At 43.4% G+C, this 17,684-nt stretch overlaps 1 protein-coding gene across 7 annotated transcripts in view; it reads left to right on the top strand.

Moving 5' to 3' along the window:
• MACROD2 (mono-ADP ribosylhydrolase 2) overlaps window positions 1–17,684 on the top strand; it is a 789,463-nt gene that overhangs the window by 101,984 nt on the left and 669,795 nt on the right. The window lies entirely within an intron of this gene.

Below are 17,684 nucleotides of genomic sequence, written 5' to 3'. Positions count from 1 at the left end.
GTGTTTTGGATCTCCTTTGTTCTACTGCAGATCAAGTTTCACTCCTAAACGTTTCTGGGCAGGGCACTTATGAAATGTTAAGAAACCAAACACATTGACCGGGAAGTGAAATGGAATCAGAGATCAGTCATCCTCAGTGCAGAGGACAGAGAGCCTGCTTTGCAAGTAGAAAGCAAACTGTTGCTGCTTCAGGCTCCTCGAGGATGAGTTTCACTTAGATAGAGCTAGAGTAATAGTTTGATATTCAATGAAATACCCTGAAATGAGCGTTAGTGGTTTTTAGCTTTAGGCTTTTATCAGGTTATATTGATTTTTTCAAAGCAGGCTGTCCCACTTCCAAGTTAGGCACTGTCTGATTTGTGGAGACATCTAAGAAAAGAAAGTGCTATAATATATGAACTTTTCTATGATATATGGCTTAGAACATTTTTGGATATCGCCTAAGTACAGTTTCTCAGCAAATATGTATTCCAGTTTGAATTAGTGTCTTGAAAAGATTTGAGCCATTTTAAAATTAGAATCCAATTCAGGCTAAATTCCTTCAAAAGTAAATGCCCGTCAAGCTCAGCTTTTAGCACTGTATTTGTACCTACCATAACTTGTCAGAGTTGGAGCAGCAGCTCTGCATCAAATGCAGCCAAAATGAGAACGTGGTCATGAAAGACAATCCACATCAGAGCTAAAAAGGGACAAAGGGTGTGAAAAGAAACAGTTGTTTTAAATTGGTTGGGCTCAAGTGTGATTGTTCTTTTTTTTTCTTCTCATTGACAGAGGAATGTTTGAGAGAGAATAGCTGTAATTGTAATGATTCTTTTGTCTGTCTTGATGGGCCAGGAGATTAAACAACTGCACCTGTGTTCTCTGCCATTCCTCTCCTTTCTCTTCATGCTCTTTCCCTCTTCTGACTCTCCTGGATGTTCCCCAGGGGAAAGCCTTGTCAGCTCAGAGAGCCCCTGATGTAATCACATCGCTATTTTTCCTAAGGCAAACGAACAGTTTTGCTCATCGCATTATGTGCTATTGATAGCAAAATTAAGTCACTTAATGGACTACATGAAATTGTAAAGCTAATAAGTAAGCCATTTACTTTTTCACTTGTAGAATGTACAGAAATTGGTAGCGAGATCTGACAGGTTAAGTTCATACTAAGAAGGGCTGTTCCTAATGTTTATGACTTGTGTTAAAGAGGCAAGTTCTTCTAAGTGTCAAACCATGAAGCCACCTGGACAGAGCTTTTAGGCCAAGCAAGAGTTTACTCTTTCAAGATCTATCTGTATAGTTTTTGCTTGCAAACTGGATGAAGTAAGCAATGCTGTCAGAGCGGAACAGACTTCTCATACTCTTGACACGTCTTTGAAGGTTCTCCAGCAAATGTGTGTTAAGGAAAAATAACACGCTCCTAAAACAGCCTTGAAAATTTGATCGAGATTGTTAGCAACGTCTACCATGTGTGAGGAATGATCCTGCTGAGGACAAAACTGCTATTTCTCAGGGGTAATTTCTTATATTTTCAAATTCAAGGTTTTATAGATAGAACTCGTCCTGAATCTAACAGGGTGGTAAGTGTAATTTTATGTAGATATACCTGCTTCTGTGTAAGAGATCAGAGTAGCAGAGAAATACTCGAAACCAGTAGAGTAAATCACCTGAAAGAGTGTGGCAGTGCTGCTCTTGGACTCCTTTCCTTGAATTTGGACTGCTTCTTCTGCAAGAGCATAAAGAGGCAGCAGAGCCTCGTGCTTGGGAAGAAGGGAGTTGGGATGCGCTGCTGGTGTTCTGGTGGTGTTTGTGTTCTTACCGCTGCTCCTGCTGTCGGCAATATACATATCTGGCAACAAGGCAGGTACCTCTTGGTGAAAAGTCATGTTTCCATGGAGGTTCAATTTACTTTCTTCACTGCCTGAAGATTTCAGCAGTTGTCAGAGGAGTTTTTGGATGAAAAAAACTGGGTGCTGGAGTTACATAACAAAATGTGAAAATGTTACCATAAGAACACCCAGAATGCGAGGTATCTCAAAGTGTTATTTACTGAAATACGGCAAATATTTGATCGAGTGTGATTTCACTTTGCAAAACGAGGACCTGTTTTCACATTAAATATCATGGCTCAAAATGACATTCACTGAGACAATGATATATTTTCATGGAGGAGGTAATGTTCCCTTGGTGATGGATTTTTACGGTGGAATTTCCCCTTCTCTGAGGGAGAAGGTAAAACAATCCATGTAGCTTAAAGAACAGTTATATTTCCATACCGTTTTCATCAATTTTAGCTCTTTGTGGTGATATAGTGAAAGCTCGAAAGCTGCTTTCTTTCTCACAAGTATATTTTCGGGCCATCAAAATGATTCTTCTTGTCCTCACTCCATGTTTTCTTTTATGTCCTGATAAGCCTTTGCTGCACTCTCTCATTCTCACCACAGTCAATACAAGCACCCTGCCTTTCCTCCTGCAATGCCCAGCAGCTTTGTTCCCTGCAGGATAACCCACACTGGAACACTCCATGTTCTGCTGTTTGTGCATCCATCTTCTGCCATGAAAAGCTGCTGCTTCTTACCACTCTTCTCTCCCTCATTGTCCTTGGCTCCCAGTCTCTATTTGCATATTAAAGAGTTTCCTGTTTTATTTCCTTCTCTAAAGGTCCCAAACTAGCTGAGCAGTTTCACAAAGGTCTCGTTTTCTGAAATTACAGCGGCCAGGTTCTGGGTAGATCTATAATGCATCAGTTACCCAGTTAGAATATTTAATGTTCTCTATAGCTTGAAGCAATTGCTTGGACATAGAGCTGGTGAAGAAGGCTTTACGGGGTGATCTGCTCTCTATTAAAAAAAGAAAAATGACCCCCACCCCCAGTCCTCTGCATGCAAATCAAATCAAAGCATTCGCATGCTGTTCCGGCCAGTTGCACCACCCTGGCTGCTCACAGTGTTGGTGTCTGCTCTGTGCTATCATCTAGCAGTAAGCTGTGGTCTGTGTTTGCTGATTTGCTTGTGTAATACCTGGTTTGGAAATCATGAAAGGCTGTGTGCCAGCGGTGAATATATGAATAACTCAGAAGCGTTTACTCTCAGGAAGAACTAAGTATACATTGTCTGAACAGATTTGTTTGGTTTTAAGTGGGGATTCTTACTCTGTCTGCCTATTCATCAAGAGAGGGTGTTTCAGAAGGGCCTTTGCATGGCAGCACTTAGTGTGTTGGCAGAATGTTACAAATTGATACGGTGATTAAAAATAAGTTAAAGAGAACTGGAAAATTTCCCTCAACGTGAAGAGTGCAATGAGATTTGATGAGATCTGGACTCGAGGAAATCTAGGCAAAAGCTGTATCTCAGTTGAGATACAGGAACGGCTCATTTGAGAGTGGCCTCCACCAGCACCATCTGCAAGAATCATTGTTCAGGCTGGTGTGTCCTCAGCATCTGCATGGCTCCTTGAGGCTCAACAGTAGAAAGAAGTAGTTGTAAGGCATACATATATTCTTGGAGCGGATGATGTATGTGCATTTAGTGGGTATGCCCTGACTGCTGAGGATGAAATTCCTTGAAGTGGTAAGAAGCTGTAGTTTCATGGGAAATGGGATCTGAAAGTCATTTTGAGCTTAATATCTGGAGCAGCGTTCTGCATTTTTTTCCCTTCCTTAATCCATCTTTAATCTCTTTCCTCAAAGTTTCTCTTCTTTTGCCTTTTTGTGAACACATGCTAATTGCTGCTGCCAGTTCCAATGACTCCGGAGAGGCGTTGGGAATCCTAAAGTGAAGCAACCTGTGGAAGCCCATGAGACCTTCAGCTCAGAGACTCCAGAAAGTTGTGCTTGTTTCTCTAGTTAGGATAGAAAACCAGACTGCAAATCCCTTTTGAGTTTTCATGTATTAACAAAACTGCCACACTCTGTTTTCTATGTTGCTATGAAAGCAGAAACTGCTTGATGGCGTAGAAGGCCAAATTGGACGTCCAATCTGAATCCAGGATGAGATTTCTGTGTTCCTAATTAAAGTTCTGTGTCTTCGTAGGCAAGTAGAGTTTTGGATAAAGCAACAAGTTCACGTGTAAGAAATATTAATTTCCATTTATTGAAAACAAAAGCTTCATTTGAATGAAAGTTCCGTAAGATTGGGGTAGTTATTGACCTCATCAGTGAGTCCTTAAAATTGCACATTGCTAAAGCCTGCCTGGATGCCCAAATTAGCAGGTTACTGGCAGTTGTTGTGCACCCGGTAAGTATCTCAGGCTTTTTTTGATAGGCGGTAGAAAAACAACAAACTGAATCAAACAAGCCAAAACATAACATAAGCAAAACATAACAACAGAAACCCCACTGTGAGATGGCTGTTAGAATAGCAATGTGGTTGTGTATGTAAAAAACTTCAAGCATTTTGCAAATAAAATGGCCGTGGTATCCCATGCGATACGCAGGATACCGTATTGGAAGCAATTGGAGCATGTGCTTTTGTAGTTTCACTGCTCTGAAAACAGAAGTTTGCCTTGCAAATGCCTGCAGATGCAACACCCGAAATCCGAGAGAAGTTCAGGAAGGACTGTTAGCAGCTGCACTGGGAATTTACCTCTGCACTTAAATATGAGCACATCCAAGAATGACCCTAGTGAGTAACACAAACTCACAGTCGATAGCTTCATGTGTTTTTATTTCTATTTTATGTTATTTTACATTGTCGTTCATGGATATAACAACGCTTGTTTCATTTCTTCCCGATCGTTTTTCCCAAGGGATGCAGAGAGGCTGATTGCAGTTGTAAATTCTTTGTGGATTGTGCAGTCGTAGTATAGCGTGCCTGTGTCGGGTCAGCCCTGTGCTCCGGGCACGCAGCGGAACCCGGCAGCGAGTGGTGAGCTGAGCTCCTGGTGCTGCAGGCAGGCGCATCTGCAGACTGCAACAGCACGACCGAGGGCTGGCAGCAACCGCAGAGGGCAGCCCTGTCTCCTCTTTGCATCGGCACTCATGTTTGGCCAATCCTTTAGTAAGCTCAGCCGCCTGAAAATCAGACTTTCCCCCTAAAAGTGAAGCGTTTTCTTTTGGTGCTGCCTTCCGATCAGCTCGTGACGGAGTGCGCTGGCAGAAGGCAGCGGCAGCATCCTGGGCCAGCCGAGCCGCTCTTTTACCGTTCTCGAACAATACTGCAGGTATGCTTTTCACAAGATGAAAAGCCAACTTTTAAGCCTCAGCAGGGGCTCTGCTCGTACCCGCAGATGCAGCTCCATGTGCCTGGAAGGGTCTCAGGCGGCACACATCAGCTGGAGGAGCAGATGATCCTGCGCTGACAGACGGCCGGCGACAGCACTCATCACGCTGCTGCTGCCTGCCCGCCTCTGTTTGCTTGCTTTCTTACTGCTGCACAACTGCAAGGAGCGCTGCCCTTGCTGTTCAAACCCCGCATCTGTGAGCTTCTGCCTTAGCGCTCGCATGGAAACTTGTGCTTAAGGAACGTGCGAGCTTGGCATATGCAGCTATCAACTTCTCTTACGGTTTTATGTTGGTTGTCATGTTGCTACAGAAACAATTCGCTTCTTTGCTCTTTCGTGTCTGAAGCTCAAAAATGCTCAGTTCTTTCTGTAACCTATCATGTGACATCTCCAATATTTTTAAAAGTGAGAGACACCATAACGTGCTGGGGCTGTTGCAGTGCAATTTCTTTGCTGTTTTCAATGTGGTCATAGGGAATTTAGTATTTTGGCAAAATGCCTCCCAGGAAGAATTGCTGTTTTGGCATGGAACTTGGCATGTTTGTCAGATGGCCTGGTAGCTGTTTGTCATAACCAGCAGCTCTGTGTAGTCTGGCGCTTATCTGGCTTAAGATTTCAAGTAGAAGCAGTCTCTTGAAACCATGGCTGAGATGCGTGGTGTTGGTGGTACCCCAGTGAGCACTGGGCTGGCTGCTGGGTGTTGTGCAGTCATTGGTTCCGCTCAGCCTGTATCCCACCAGCTCCTCATCCATTGGGATTTTGGGTTCTTTTCCCTCTTAGAAATGAAGTTACTAAAAATGACCGTCAGCTGCTTTTGCGGTTCTTGCTGGAGAAACACAGCTACAACCTGGGAATGCAACAGAGAAATGCAGTGTATGGGCAGCTTATTCTGTGCTTTGGGATCCCAAGGTATAGCAGATCATGCTAAAAAAGCAAATTCAGATTTGTCAGGGCAGAGAGCGAGGAAGATGCATGTTTGTGCATTCTCACTTCAGCTTGCAAGTGCTGCTGTGCTGTTTCATGTTTGTGGCGAAGGGCAGATGGGAGCAGTGGTGGTTTGGCAGCCAAGCCAGGGGCTGTTTGCAGGAATAAAGCCAAGGCACCTCTGGAACAGGCACTGACCTGTTGCTGGCCTGTGCAGGATTGTACCTTTCCTCTTTGAAGCTGTACAAGTTTAATAGCTTTTACCTGAAAACTTTCTAATTCCGCTGAGTATCCTTATAAGGCTTTATGTATATTTGCTTGTATTTTTTGTTTCATCCCATGGCAGGAACAGGTTAGCTGGACAACAGTTTGCAACAGCAAATTAAGTTCTCTTTAAAGTTTTTGATAGTGTAGACAGAGCGAAGCCTTTTCAGGGTTGTTCCAAAAGTGGGTGTTGTGAACTTTGCAGGCGCTGCAGGCGTTGCAGTGCTGTTTAGACAACAGACACAGATTGATCTTTCTGAGCCATATGACTTGTGGGGGAGAAAGCTGCCGGTGAGGAGGACTTGGACACCCGCACTGCTGATCCCATGCCGTGCCTCCTCCTGGGTGGCTTGGTCACCTACACAGCTGGGTGTCTCCCCATTGCGGGTACCTCAGGCATGAGTGCTGGCTGTGCTGCTCCAGGCAGGGTTTGTATGACGTGCCTTCTGAAGCTGTGAAGCTATTACTCTGTAACACTGTGTGTTTATGCAGGTTGTGCGGTGGAAGAACTGACATGGCAGGAGTAAAGAAACTGATAGAAGGGCAAAAGAGCCATTTAGAAGGAAAAACATATATATGTTATAGTATCTAAAACGATTTTTCTAATCCAACATAACCACTTTCCTCCCAGTCTGTGTCCTGCACATATGTGCATGCACATTTCCATATATTCCCTTTTTTTCTAATCAGCATGGCTAGTTACAGGCAAAAATATTATTAGGAAAATATCAGCCAAGCAAATTGCGGCCATCAAAAGATTAGAAGTGACTGAAAACAAAATCTTGTAAAAGAATTTCTCGTGTAATTGTAACATAATTTGCTGCTGCTCTTGCTCTGCTATGGCGTGATTAAGTACTGAATTGGAATCAGCTTTTAAAAGAAAATGCTTAGTTTCATTCCGCAGCACAATTGGCAACTAAATAAAAGTTCAGACTGGATTTTTTCTTTTTCTTTTTTTTTTCTTTTTTTTCAGTCTTCTTTTCAGAGAGAGAGAAAAATGTACATAGAGTCTTTTGTATTTTGCGGAGAGGAAGTGCAGCACAATAGGCTGTTGGAGGAAAGCAATTCCGATAATCAGTTTTCTGTACTACTTATTACAACTGGTCAGAACTGGGTTTTAATTAAATTTTAGGGATAAAGGACAATAGTGTGTGCTAAGCATGGCGAGTCAGCTTAAACTTAGAATTTCCTGGCTTTTATCCATTTCTGTGCTAACTCAGTCCTGCTTAAGTGTATGGCTTCAGATGGAATTCGCTTGTGTAGAAGGTAATAACTGCTGAGGTTGTAGGAGTTTTTCAGGGAATTTCGCTTCCAATGTGTAGAGCAGACATGGGCTCACAGATGGGGGTCACAGCTTTGCACCTGGTGATTCCCACTTTGCTGCCAGTCTTTGGCACTGTGTCTCATGTAATTTGGCCACTTGGTTCATTTCTTGTTGCTTTAAAATCAAGCTTGCCATGTAATTATTTCAAAAGAGTAAGTTATTGGAAGCCGGTGCTTTTTGGTTCTTAAATGTTTTCCACTGGGCTTGAGGATGATGAAGGTAACATGGTGTACCTCCATGATGCTTGCAGGGCCTTCGGTGTCATGGAGGCCCAATAACTTCTCAGTTTTATTTTATTTTCTGTATCAAAGGTGTCACAGACTCAACTCCAGAAAGCATCTGATCTTCTGAGATGAATTTAGTAATCCCCTGCATGTCTTAAACATTAACCATTGCATAGTTGCCCTCCAACTAACTACCCCTGCTGTTAAAATCTGTTCTTCCTCGTTTGGGAACTTGTAGTTTCCTTGGTTCTGGCATTCCCTGCACATTTCGTTCTGCTTTGTAAGAGTTCTGTCACATTCCCGTTTTGGAAGGCTGCGCTTAAATCACTCTTAACTTTCCTTTGAATACACACATTGATTATATTCCTCCACATGCCCTCATTGAAGCTAACTTGCTACATTTTTAATTCCTTCTTGCAGGGCTTTTCTCGTGCTTTTCTAGATCCATTAACATTTTACTTCTCAGCATGGATACAGTTGCAGCAGCTACAGCTTCAGTGGGAGCTTTACCAACTGACCACCTGGATTTCCTGCTGGCAGAATCCCTTCTTTTGAGCAGCTTTTGCTGTGTTTTGGTGTCAGGCTGACAGCCTACAGAGCTTTTAGCACTAGTTTTGTCTAATTCTGTTCCTTATGTGCAGCTGAGGCATAAGTACATGGTTATCAATGGAAAGCACCACCATTTCAGCAGCTACTTCATGGGACATGATATGTATTAGATCATCAAACCTTGGAGTAAGGTGCAGTAATTTTGGAGGACTCCAGCATATGCATTGGTGTATATTTAATTTACCCTCTAGATAATCAAAATATTCATTTAGAATGTTTCTTGAAATAAAAGTGTTTGTTTAATCACGGGTTTATCCTGCATGTGGATTGGGCTGTGCTGGTTGTATGAAGGATGGGAGATTTGCAGCTTAGATGTCTTGCACCAGGTACTTTTTAGCTGCCATTACTGCTTGTATTTTATGGACTGACATGATGTGGCTTGAGATTCCGCAAATTTGAGGAGCTTTTAGGTTTAGAAGCATGATTACAAAGTAGTTATTTTCATTCTAGAATTAATGTCATTAACTACTTTGGAAACTACTTGAAGATAGAAGCTCCTATGAGTCTTGCTGATGTCCTCAGAGTGAACATCAGAATTCACCACTGTATAAACAATGTTTATCACGCTCATTATTGAAATGGTAAATATTTGGATTGGCATTTGTCATAGCATTTTATTCGGGCAAGTTCCTATACTGTATTTATTCTCAGACAAAGGCACAGGCTGCTTTTGCACAGATGTTCAGGACCGGTGTATTCAGAGCAGTTATTCCCCCCTCACTTCCATGAATCATGAAAAGGGAGGATGGAAACAACTGACAGTTTCATCAAATGCAATTCCAGAAACACACTAATAAATAGCTTCCACACGCCCCTAATAGCTCGAATTAACCATCAGCTCAATGTGAGAATATGAAATGGATACTTGCTACCCATTTTCTCCTAGATTTGTGCTGTAAATGGTACGGGGAAGGCTGTTGTGTAATTTTGCTCAATCATGGGTTATATATTGCCTTTGTGGAGAGCAATTTTCTACTTTGGACAACAAAAGCTCTGGTATTTTTTTATGCTAGTAGCTGAAAAATGATTTCGGCTAAACTTGCTTATCATATAACAATAAAGCTTTGGGGCAATTGACCTGCTGACCTTAATTCCCAGGAAACTGTCACATTCCTCCTTTATTCCTTTGTCCGGCCAAACAATGTGACCCAAAATACTCGCTGGCTTCCCCGTATCTCAGCGTTGTAAGGTCAGCCTTTGGTCTCCATAGCTACAGTTCAGTTCCACGGGTCAGGGGGCAAATAGATTAATGATGTCAGACACATCTTTAAATGCTTCTTACACTGCTCTGCCGTACGGTAAGCAGCTGAGCATATTTGGGATGATAAAAGCCTTCTTAACTCCTGCTAATAGGAGGAGCTGCAGAGGCATCTGATGGAAAGAAAGGGCTTTGCTGCTGTGGTGGTGGGCATCAGCAGCGGGCTGCTGCAGAGGCTGCAAGAAATGGGTGAATAGTTGCTACCTCACACATCTCTGGGTATCCCATTCCTTTGTCCAGAATTCTGCCTGGTGTGAAATATAGTGAGCTGGGAGAACAGATGGGCTTGTCTGATGGAAGGCTTGCACATCCCTTTGCAGTGATGAGGCGTTGTGCAAGCCAAGAGGAATGTGGTTTGTGTGCCTGCTTTGCGTTAGCTACTAATAAAAACCCTTCCTCATACATGAAGTAATCTCATATATTACAAGCATATCTAGGTTCTTCCTCTAGCTAATGAGACTTCTTAAATTACAAGAGGAAATATAGCTCACTTAAAGAGCTGTGTAGGTTCCTCGTGGAGTAGACCTTCGTGATTTGGTCAAATGTCACACATTTGCATCAGAACTCAATGAGACTAAGCAGCTACGTGAGCATTTTGATTTACTAGCAAGACAGTTTGCCTTCAAAATAAATTATTGCTTGCACCTGCACCAGTGCGCTTTTTTTCAGATAGTGAGGCATGAGATGTGGATTTCCTTACTTCATCACTGCATTACCTTGTAAAAACAGAAACAACCAAGCAACTGGGGAATCACTGTCATGTGCGTCGTATCTTGATTATCTTCAGCAAACTCTGTGTTCTCAAGTACCATCTGTGTGAACCACAGTTCTATTCCTGAAATGCAAATCCAACCTAAGTGAGTGAAATGAATAACAAAGTTTATCCTTAGGTGGGTAAGAAAAGTCAGTGTTTGTCCTTGCGTACTTATTCCACCCTTCATCAAAACGCACTATCAAATCTTCGTTGTAATAACAGGAAAGTAGGAACTGTTGATATGAAACTCATTTGGCTGAAGAGTGGGTTCAGAGCCTTTCCCCAGCTGGGTGTTCTGGTGCTGGTGGATGGCAGAGCAGCTTGGTCCAGAATTCTGCCTGGTGTGAAATATAGTGAGCTGGGAAGGTCTCACCTATATCAGGCTTTTCCTAATCCCTTCTATGCAATTGGCAGTGCTGCGTGGTACTTCCAAGAGGAAATGATAGTAGCAGAAGGATTTGGAAACCTGGTGATCAGCAAAATAAATGCTGATTTTCCTGGGCTTATTCCTTCATGTATATAGAGGGATAACAGATAGTTACAGCCTTTTTTTTAGAAATAAAAGAAATGCAAATCGTTAGCGTTACTTCTGCCTCTGTTAGCATTTTGTGTCATTTTCCTAAACTATTCTTTTCTTAATTTTTGATATTGAGCAGAATCTGTTCCCTTCAATCTGAAGCTCTGTGAGTGCACAATTGTTTTTATATAGATCCTACTGAATATACTCTTCCTGTGATGTCTCTTTCTTTCTTTTTTTTTTTTTTGTGTGTGTTGTAAGTGGCAAAAAGAGACCCTTACTTTCTGTCAATGCCTCTCCAGCCCCATGGCATGTATTACAGCCTGTTTCTTTACAGCTCTCTTCTTGATGTGGCCCAGAGCAAAGTTTCCCTTTCTATGCATGTCTATCACTCTTGCCTGGTAAGTTCTGTTCCTGGCTTCTCCTGTTCATCTTGCCCTTCTCCCCCAGCCTGTGTCATTTCACTGATGTTCTTTCATCCTCCTCTGCTCAGATTTCTGATTTAGCACCTGTTCTACCAGCCAGCTCTAGAAGTTTGTTTCAGTTCCTTCAACTCTTTTGTTGTTATAATTCATGTAAATTTACTAGAGTTTTGGAGACTTTCATGTGTTGGCTGAGTTTAAGAAATTGACTGATATTTTTAAAGAATATTTCTCTTGAAGAGTAATTCAGTTTGCTTTGCTCTTGGGAAACCTGGATGCCATAAACCCCACAGTGTCATGGCTTAGCCCATGGCATGAAATCAAAGTGGGAAAGGACATCCAAATGCACCAGAGCTGGGTGAACGCTGCCAGTGCAGAAAAGCAATTTTCATTGACAGCGTCTGTCTGATGGTGCACTGCATGTTCAACAAGCAAGGCTTGATGCTTCCACTTGTGCCATCCAGGGACAGGGAGCTTTGCTTTCAGCCCTGCCCACATAGTGCAAATACACTCTATAGCAAGACAAAGGAAAAGCTGCTGCTGCAGCCTCTTTCTCTGCACCCTGCTGCACCCTCCCGTGCTCTGTGCACAGCCAAGCAGAGGGATTCCCGAGCCTGGCATGTGCTGAGCTCCTGGCACTTGTTCTGCAGGGAGCTGTCACGTACAGCTGCAGGAGCTTAATTAGGCTTTGCCATCTTTATGGTCATTATTTTAAATCAGTTTTATGTGATTGATGGACTGACATGATTTAGAAGGGAAAAAAAAAAACAACCTATATGAACAGCAGCCAGCTACCGGAACATGCTTGTGATGTGGGAAAAAGTCAGCATTGCGTCATTCTATGTATGGAATTTAGAGGCTGGAAAGGTAACCCGAGACCCCTGATGTCCTGAGTCTTGTGTATACACACTGCCAGCATCCTCTTAGGATCATCAGGAACTCCATCTGCATGGGCCGATGCTGGCCTACGTCTTCCCCATCTTAAAGTAATTCTTCTTCCTTATGGCCTGTGAGACAGCCCCTTGCTGGCCGCTTGGCAGGTCTGGTTTCTCTCATGACTATAGTTGATAGGGATGGAAATTTCCATAATCCTTTCCTGATGTTAATAGAATTGCTGTGATTTATGTGGGATATAATTCTTCTCATTTTAAGTTTTACAATTTGTAAGGTCGCTTGCGTCCGGGGTATTTTTAGACTGGGTATCCATTTTCGTAATACAAGAGTTGGATAAGAAGCGGCTCAGCACAAAGTTTTAGCAAGGAAACAGCTCAAAAAGTACCAGGCATTTTAATTATTTTTTTCCAGATATTTGGTTTTATTCTAATCTTACTTTGGGAAATAGAATTGCTCAAGCGCAACTCACAGCGCATTCTTAGTCTGCTCCTGACAAGCAATTTTAATGTGTTGTAATTAAGTAATGTCTGATACGTCCACATTATCAAGTGCTATGGTTTTTCCCCTTCCTTGTTAAACCAAGCTTTTCACTGATGGCTACACCAAGGCATGTTATCCCTATTTCTTCTGCAACAAACTCCGTAAAAAAACCTAAATCTGTTGATAAAAAGAACGTGGGTTTTGTAATTTGTGTGTCTCGAGGAATGTATTTGGGAAGCTCAATGTGAAAAACTTTTCTTTCCAGTGTGAAGCACTTCGTATTTGCCCCAGGCTTTGGAAGTGGCACAAAAGATGATCTTTTACAGTGAGAACTTAAAAAGGAGGGGAAAAAAAACTTGGCGCCAGTACATGTGGTTGGCTGTGGTCAGTAACTTCTAAGCTGCCCATCAATACAGGGTAACCCTGAATTAAATGATGGGGAAATTTGTCCCAATAAATCGACATCTTTATTTTTTTAATAGAAGATTAAAAAATAACAACAAACCAAACACATTATATGTCGTATCTACTTTGACTGTCTACAGTTTTTAATGGGGTCTGGCAGAGTGGATGTAATTTGTATACAAAAATGAAATGAGTGCTTAAGGGTAGAGAGCAGTACAGCTTTTTTAATATAAACAGAAGCATAATGCAGGCAGCCTGTTGAGGCCTCTCTTTTTTCTGTATTATATCCCATAATTTACTGTGCAGTGCAACTTAGGTAAGGTTTCATCTTAACTCTGCTTGGAGCTTTTTGTTTTTTTTAAGTATTAGAGATTCTTTTGGTTGAGAACCACCTTGAAGTGCCTGGGAGTCCCGCTCACAGTGTCATAAATGGTTTTGCACTGTTATTATGATCTTATTACTCGAAGGTATACAAGGGGAGAAACAAAAGGGTGCTTGCCCTAATCCTGCTTAGATCCAAAATCAGAGACGATAAAACAAACAATAGTAGATGTAGAGAAAGTCCAGATTTGGCAAGGAGTTGCAATAGGTACATTTCTTTGCAGAGGTTCAAAGTATTGCATAGCAGTGTGACATACCTAGTATAGCCAAAAAAGAGAAAGAAACATTGATTTAGAAGCAGAAGAAGTAAAAATAAGGCATTTTTCCCTTGATAGAACTGAGAGAGGGTAATCATCTTAGAAGAGGCTTGAAAATCAAAATGCATAAACAAAGTTCAATTTAGTTGTATGTGTGTATCCTTTCAGCTGGTAGACCAAATTATTCTGATTGTTCCTCATCAGATTTTAGTCCTTCTGTTTCATGCTGTTTATATTAACTTCCATTAACCTACATGTTTTGAGTGAAAGTTTAAAATGGGCTATGAAAATCGCTTTCATCGCTTCTCAATTTTAAAATAAGCATCAACACTGGATTACTCAGCTCCTATAATAGATTAGTTGTAATCCACAATAACGTAACCTGGAATGACTGGGTGCTTTTAAATGGGAGTATAAAAGTTTAATTTTTTATTTTGGTCGGTGATTTTAATAGATTTGCAGAATCACAGAATCACAGAATCACAGAATTACCCGGGTTGGAAGGGACCTCAAGGATCATGTAGTTCCAACCCCCCTGCCTAGCAGGGCCACCAAACATACACATTTACTAGATCAGGTTGCCCAGGGCCCCGTCCAACCTGGTCTTGAACACCTCCAAGGACGGGGCATCCACAACCTCACTGGGCAGCCTGTTCCAGGACCTAACCACCCTTCTAGTAAAGAACTTACCCCTAACATCCAACCTAAATCTTCCCTCCTTCAACTTAAAACCATTTCCCCTAGTCCTGCTATTATCAGCCCTTTCGAAGAGTTTACTCCCCTCCTGGATGTAAGTTCCCTTCAGGTACTGAAAGGCTGCAATGAGGTCACCCCGCAACCTTCTCTTCTCCAGGCTGAACAAACCCAACTCCCTCAGCCTGTCCTCATAGGGGAGGTGCTCCAGCCCCCTGATCATCTTTGTGGCCCTCCTCTGGACCCTTTCCAAAAGTTCCATATCTTTTTTGTACTGAGGGCTCCACACCTGGACACAGTACTCCAGATGGGGCCTCACAAGAGCAGAGTAGAGAGGGACAATCACCTCCCTATCCCTGCTGACCACCCCTCTCCTGATGGAGCCCAGGATCCCATTTGCTTTCTGGGCTGCCAGAGCGCACTGCTGGCTCATGTTAAGTTTCTCATCTATCAGGACCCCTAGGTCTTTTTCAGCTGAGCTGCTCTCAAGGACAACTCCTCCCAGCCTGTACAGGTGCCTGGGGTTCTTCCGGCCCAAGTGCAAAACCTTGCACTTTGCCGTGTTGAACCTCATTAGGTTCACCCGAGCCCAGCTTTCCAGCCTGTCAAGGTCCCTCTGAATGGCATCCGTTCCCTCCACCGTATCGACTGCACCACTCAGCTTGGTGTCATCAGCAAACTTGCTGAGGGTGCACTCCATTCCCTCACCGATGTCATTAATAAAGATGTTAAAGAGCACCGGTCCCAAGACAGACCCTTGAGGGACGCCGCTCGTTACCGGCCTCCACCTGGACATAGAGCCATTGACCACCACCCTCTGTCTGCGGCCTTTCAACCAATTGCTTATCCATCTAGTTGTCCACCCATCAAATCCACTTCCCTCCAATTTGGAGATGAGGATGTGATGGGGGACCATGTCAAAGGCCTTGCTCAGGTCCAGGTAAATGACATCGGTCGCCTTCCCTTCGTCCACCAACACCGTCACTCCATCATAGAAGGCCACAAGATTAGTTAAGCATGACCTTCCCCTGGTGAAGCCATGCTGGCTGTCTCGGATCACGTGCTCATTCTTTATGTGATCGAGCATGTTGTCCAGGAGGATCTGTTCCATAATCTTCCCAGGCACAGAGGTGAGACTCACCGGCCTGTAGTTACCCGGGTCGTCCCTGCTCCCCTTCTTGTAAATGGGAGTGACGTGACCCTTCCTCCAATCATCCGGGACCTCACCTGACAGCCACGACTTCTCAAATATGATGGAGAGCGGCTCAGCAACCACCTCAGCCAGCTCCTTCAGGACCCTGGGATGCACGCCATCTGGCCCCATAGACTTATACTCATTCAGTCTAAGAAGGCACTCTCGGACTTGCTCTACCCTTACAGTGGGGAGGGATTTACCTCCTTGGTCCCCACATGGAGGGATGGGGGTGCAAGACTTAGGGACGTGAAAAAGACTAGAATCCTGGCCACCAGTGAAGACCGAGGTGAAGAACTCATTCAGCACCTCAGCTTTCTCTTCATCTGTTGAAGCCATTTCTCCTTTTGAATTTACCAGAGTAGGTACGCCCATTTTGGCCTGTCTCTTCTGGCCAATGTACCTGTAGAAGGTTTTCTTATTGTTTTTCACATCCCTCGCCAAGTTCAGTTCTGCCTGTGCCTTGGCTTTCCTGATCCCACATCTGCAAGTTCGGACGGCATCCCTGTATTCTTCCCGGGTGACACAGCCTTGTTTCCAGAGCTTGTACACCCCTTTCTTCACCCTCAGTTCTCTTAGCAGGTCCTTGCTGAGCCATGCCGGTTTTCTACCTCTCCTGCCCACTTTCTTAATCAGGGGAATGGAGACCTCTTGTGCTGCCAGGAGGGCATCCTTGAACAGTAGCCAGCTCTCCTCAACGTCCTTATCTTTGAGGGCAGCGCGCCAGGGGATCTTGGCCAGCATTCCATTGAGTAGCTTGAAGTCTGCTCTTCTAAAGTTGAGCATCCTGGTCCTGCTCTTTGCCAGGCCCACATCGCTTGAGATCACAAACTCAACCAGGGCATGATCGCTGGAGCCCAGGCAGCCTCCAACCTTGACGCCTTTGATGATCTCCTCAGCGTTGGTGAGCAGCAGGTCCAGCAATGCTTGACCTCTGGTCGGTCTGTCCAATACCTGAACCAGAAAGCTATCATCAATGGATTCCAAGAGCCTTCTGGAGCTCTTGCAGCTCGCCGTGTGGTTTTCCCAACAGATGTCAGGATGGTTGAAGTCCCCCACCAGGACAAGAGCCCGTGAGCCAGACGCCTCACGCATCTGGAGCAAGAAAGCCTCGTCAGCAGCCTCCCCTTGATCAGGTGGCCTGTAGTATACCCCTAATACCAGCTGACCTTTATTAGTCCCATCTCTAATCCTAACCCACAGGCTCTCAACCTGTTCTTGACTGTTTCTCATGGGGAGCTCCTCACAGTTTATCCAATCTCTGACATAAAGGGCGACTCCCCCACCCTTCCTACCTCGCCTATCTCTCCTGAAGAGCCTATAGCAACACAGGTTGGGAAAAAAAAGGAATGTTGTGTTTATTGAATACGAGAATTTATCTGTTCAGGAGTTTTTGCTTTTGAAGCTGAGATATCTTGCTGGCACTTTAACATAATGCACTTACAATAGTAAATCTATAAATTGAATAGGCTGAACTTTCTTCTGTGTACAGTTCAGCTTTGAGTTTGAGTACCTTTTCCGTTCCTTTAAAATCATCAGTGATGAATGGAGTCCAAGGAGCTGAGAGTTTATGCATGCATATATCTTAAGCATCGTTGTTTGCTGAATAATTCATGTGAAAGCTGCTCATAAAGCTTGGCTAGTAATGTACCTTAGGAAGGTATTACCATCAATATCTGACATGGCTTTGATTTCCACTAATGATATGTAACCAGGAAGACTGCTTAATCTGTCACTATGCATAAATCATTGCATTTGGGTGGTCAAGGAGACCACTGTGTTTGGTGGTTTGGGAATGTGAATCCCTAATCCATCACTGGTAAACTGGATTTCTAAGTGTTGCTTTATGCGTTCTCTTTGTTTATAACACTGTTGATGGGTTTGGAG

This window comes from Coturnix japonica, chromosome 3 (genome assembly GCF_054131305.1).
Source record: "Coturnix japonica strain WE chromosome 3, WE-NBRP24, whole genome shotgun sequence".
NCBI lineage: Eukaryota > Metazoa > Chordata > Aves > Galliformes > Phasianidae > Coturnix > Coturnix japonica.
Note: the sequence above shows the minus strand (reverse complement) of the source record. Positions and strands in the feature narration are given on the sequence as shown.